We start from the raw sequence: 5158 nt of genomic DNA, 5'->3' as shown, positions 1-5158 counted from the left end.
GTTAATTTCAAATAATATGTAAATTATGTGAACTACTTGTTAAATATAATTGTTACCGAGTATTGATTTCGGCATTCTACGGAAGACGGCAAGGATAAGTGTTCGAGGAAAAATCCCGTTTGAACCTTAGGAATAGATTAGGATACAAGTGACATGTCACTAGGATGATTGAGCATCCGAACTCGTTGAGTTGAGTCCGAGTTCACTTATGGATGCGAATGTCCGAACTCGTTGAGTTGAGTCCGAGTTCGAGAGATGTAACTAGGCATCCAAACTCGTTGAGTTGAGTCCGAGTTCACTTATGGATGCGAACGCCTGAGCTCGTTGAGTTGAGTCCGAGTTCGCTTATGGGCGGGTTACATGATTGCTTGATTGCATATATGGCACTTATGTGCAAGTTATCCATGTATCCGAATTATATTCCGATGTGTTCAACGGGTAAAGTTCTACTCAATGGAGGAATATTCGAGATGTAAAGAGAAGTATTGGTGAGTGATGTGAAATGGTTATTTTGGACAGGTATGTATTTAACCCTCGGGTTGAGTATTGATACAACCACGATAAGGTAATAAGATGATGAAAAATGATTAAAAATGTGATATGTGTTTTAGTGATACATGCTAATGTTGATTGGTATGACTGTTTGTTATGTTACTTATTATTTGCATATGAACTTACTAAGCATTTATGCTTACTCCCTCCTTCTTACTCATTGTAGTTTTGGACAAGCCAGCTCAGGAGTCGGGATAGGTCGAAGGCTCAGTCACACTATCCGGAAGACTTTTGGTAATGGCTTGTAAATTTAAGTATGGCATGTATAGCAATATACCTATTTTGTGTAAATGATCTTATGGTATGGTTGTGGAATGGTTGAGGAAATGCTTGATAATGATAAATTATGAAAATGGTTAGTGTAGATTATGTTTGATGTTAAGGAAAACTATTAAGATACTTTGTGCATAAAAACTCATAAAAAGGATGAAATTTGCCATAAACAGAATACTGCAGCAACACTGACGCGAATTTGAAAATTTATTAAAAATCATAGCAATTGAATTTGGTGATGGAATACATATAAAATTGAATCTTATTATGTCTAGTTTCACATGAAACAAATGAAACAGGTAAAGGAATTATATGTTAGAAGATATTTGAATTTTAGTGAAACAGGGTCATAGCAGTTTTTGAATCCCCTATTCCAAATTTAGAAATTCATTATAAATTATAAAGATATAATTAGGTGGTATATTTTATATCCTAAGAATCCTTATTGAGTCTATTTTTAGTAGAAACAAATCTCATAGTCATATGAATTTTGTACAGAGAGAAATGTGGTTCGTAGTAAACAGAGGTCAGACCAGTCGAGTCTTGAAACAGGGGTAACTTTAACTAATAAACTGTACTAATTGGCCCAACCAAAAATTCTAGAAAAAATTTAGTAGATAGGTATATGAGTCTAGATTCAGGAAAAATTTACGGATCTTGATTTTGAGTTTTGTAACTCAAGATATGATTTTTCTTGTGACTGACGCAAGTAGCTTAAAAGCTGTGAATGTAGAAACAATAATCCAAAGTTCTAAGTATGTTAAATTAAGCTTAGTAACACCTCATACTCGACTCCGGCGACGGTCTTGGGCGTGGGGGCGTTACATAATAAGATGATGAAAAATGATTAAAAATGTGATATGTGTTTTAGTGATACATGCTAATGTTGATTGGTATGACTGTTTGTTATGTTACTTATTATTTGCATATGAACTTACTAAGCATTTATGCTTACTCCCTCCTTCTTACTCATTGTAGTTTTGGACAAGCCAGCTCAGGAGTCGGGATAGGTCGAAGGCTCAGTCACACTATCCGGAAGAATTTTTGGTAATGGCTTGTAAATTTAAGTATGGCATGTATAGCAATATACCTATTTTGTGTAAATGATCTTATTGTATGGTTGTGGAATGGTTGAGGAAATGCTTGATAATGATAAATTATGAAAATGGTTAGTGTAGATTATGTTTGATGTTAAGGAAAACTATTAAGATACTTAGTGCATAAAAACTCATAAAAGGATGAAATTTGCCATAAACAGAATATTGAAGCAACACTGACGCGAGTTTGAAAATTTATTAAAAATCATAGAAATTGAATTTGGTGATGGAATACATATCAAATTGAAGCTTATTATGTTTAGTTTCACATGAAACAAATGAAACAGGTAAAGGAATTATATGTTAGAATATATTTGAATTTTAGTGAAACAGGGTCATAGCAGTTTTTGAATCCCCTATTCCAAATTTAGAAATTCATTATAAATTATAAAGATATAATTAGGTGGTATATTTTATATCCTCAGAATCCTTATTGAGTCTATTTTTAGTAGAAACAAATCTCATAGTCATATGAATTTTGTACAGAGAGAAATGTGGTTAGTAGTAAACAGAGGTCATACCAGTCGAGTCCTGAAACAGTGATAACTTTAACTAATAAACTGTACTAATTGGCCCAACCAAAAATTCTAGAAAAAATTTAGTAGATAGGTATATGAGTCTAGATTCAGGAAAAATTTACAGATCTTGATTTAGAGTTTTTTAACTCGAGATATGATTTTTCTTGTGACTGTGACGCAAGTAGCTTAAAAGCTGTGAATGTAGAAACAATAATCCAAAGTTCTAAATATGTTAAATTAAGCTTAGTAACACCTCATACTCGACTCCGGCGACGGTCTCGGGCGTGGGGGCGTTACAAATGATATCTCTTCCTTCATGAAAATGGACTTAAAAACCTTATACGATGCATGGGAGAGTATAAGGATTTATTGAGAAGGTGCCCTCACCATGGGTTACCCTTATGGTTACAGGTTCAGACTTTCTACAATGGTTTGAACCCCTCAACTAGACAACTAATCGATGCAGCCGCTGGCGGTACCCTAAATAACAAAATACCTGAGGAGGCTTATGAGTTTATTAAAGAGATGTCACTGAATAATTATCAGTGGCAAGTCATGAGGACAAAGCTGACAAAAGCCACTAGTGTTTTCAACCTCGACACGGTCACCATGTTATCAAACCAGGTAGAGCTCTTAAATAAAAAGATTGATGGTTTATTTGTTTCTACGCAGGTACATCCGGTGATGCAGTGTGACACAAGTGGTGGAGGAATGAATAATCCAGAATGCCTAGCCTACAGCCCTAGCACTACGAACGAACAAGTCAATTATATGGGTAACAATTCTAGACCTCAGAATAACCCTGATAGTAATACTTACAATGTAGGTTAGAGAAACCATCCCAACTTCTCTTGGGGTGGGCAAGGTAATCAAAGACCACAACCCCCTCCAAGTTTTCAACAACCACCTTACCAGCAGGAGAAGAAGCCGAACCTTGAGGAGATGCTAACGAAATTTATCTTGGTGTTAGAAACACTTTTCCAAAACACCAAAACAGTGCTTAAAAATCAGCAAGCATAAATTCAAGGGCTCAAGAATCAAATAGGTCAGCTTACTAAGCTGATCTCACAAAGACCACAAGGTAGCTTGCTTAGCAACACCGAGACTAACCCAAAAGAGCAGCTCCATGCGATTACTGTTCGATATGAAAAAGGGTTAGTTGAGTCCAAACTAGAACCAAGACAGGAATGTAACAACCTTTACCCGTATCTGAAGCCGGGACAGGGTTCGAGGTGTTATCAGACTTAAACATTCACAAACATGCAAAACCGGGCCATAAAATTTTCGTCCAAATTAAAACTTTTCAAACACATGTATATCGTCCCTTATATGGGCCTTTGAGGCCTAAAACATCCATCGGTTCGGGACTAAACAGAGAACTTTTGATAAACTTTGGACAACTTAGCAAATTTCTTGCTTTAGAGAGTCACACGCCTGTGTGTGTTGAACCGTGTGGTCACACACACCTGTGTGGCTTGGGACACGCCCATGTAACTCTTTGTTCGTTACATCAACAAAAAATTTTGAACCACAAGGCCAGGCCACACGCCCATGTGCTAGGCCGTGTCCTCCATACGGCTAAGACACATGGTTGTGTCTCTACCCGTGTGGCTAACACTTAGTCTATTTTCCAAGCCTTCATGTTTCCCATAAACCCTTACAACCTTATACACATCAGACTCACAACTCATGGCATCATTTTAGTGATTAAACACCCTTTATAAGACACATTCAACATTAGCTCGTCATTATACATATGTTCCACCTGCTCATGATAAACTAGTCTAGCCACATTATTACACATTCATTTGACCTTGTCATCTCATTAATCACTTATACCATCAAACTATGGTTACTAACTTATACATCAAACATCTATGTTCAAGGCACTATCATCTTATTACCATATTACACGTTTAATTCATGGTCATGACCACCTTGATTGGTCATAAAACATGCATTCAACACACATGACATATTACCAACCATGCATGGAAAACAAACATATTCATATCATCACATCATATGCTTTAAAACGTAACACAATTAGCTAGACTTGCAAACCATAATCACTATGAGCCACCTTTCATGGCCATATACAATAGCTCGATGTAGGCTAATACATTTAGCCAAATCATAATAACACATGTCATAGAAGTAGGTCCTTATACCTGCCACTCACTTGATATTTCTAACATATGTATCAATACTCCAAAAGTATTGGCTTGATAGTGTGATGTTGCCTCCGACGATATCCAACACCGAGCCGACCTGACAACACTAAAAGAAATGTAAAAGAGCGAGTAAGCTTTACGCTTAGTAAGCTCGCATGAAAAATAATAAGCAATGTATTAACATGCTATTTTTCAATTCCTCTCTATTTATTCAAAGTCTAGTTAAGTTGTTTTCTCAAGTCATAGTCACTAAATTATTTATATCCAGAGCTATGAGACTTGAAATTGAGAACCGCTAATTTTCCCAGAAACTAGACTCACGTATCTTCTTACCATAAAATTTTCAAAATTTTTGTTCTAGCAAATAAGTACAGTTTATTCTTTAAATTTACCCCTATTTTGCTATCTGACAGTTCTGACCTCTCTTCACTATGAATTAATTATCTCATAGTACGAGACTCAGATGATGCTCCTGTCTATTTCTCTTGAAAATAGACTCATTAACAATTTTAAGCATATAATTTATAACCCATGATTTTGTTTT

The 5158-nt window shown here is 35.8% G+C and overlaps 1 non-coding gene across 1 annotated transcript; it reads right to left on the bottom strand.

Moving 5' to 3' along the window:
- Nucleotides 1–2729: 2729 nt before the first annotated feature.
- On the bottom strand, nucleotides 2730–2835 carry LOC121213311 (small nucleolar RNA R71). The gene has a single exon (XR_005908694.1). It is a non-coding gene; the product is annotated as a small nucleolar RNA R71 (small nucleolar RNA).
- Between the last annotated feature and the right edge of the window lie 2323 nt (nucleotides 2836–5158).

The sequence above is a fragment of the Gossypium hirsutum genome, chromosome A13 (genome assembly GCF_007990345.1).
Source record: "Gossypium hirsutum isolate 1008001.06 chromosome A13, Gossypium_hirsutum_v2.1, whole genome shotgun sequence".
NCBI lineage: Eukaryota > Viridiplantae > Streptophyta > Magnoliopsida > Malvales > Malvaceae > Gossypium > Gossypium hirsutum.
The sequence above is the reverse complement of the archived record's forward strand: the minus strand, read 5'-3'. Positions and strand labels throughout refer to the sequence as shown.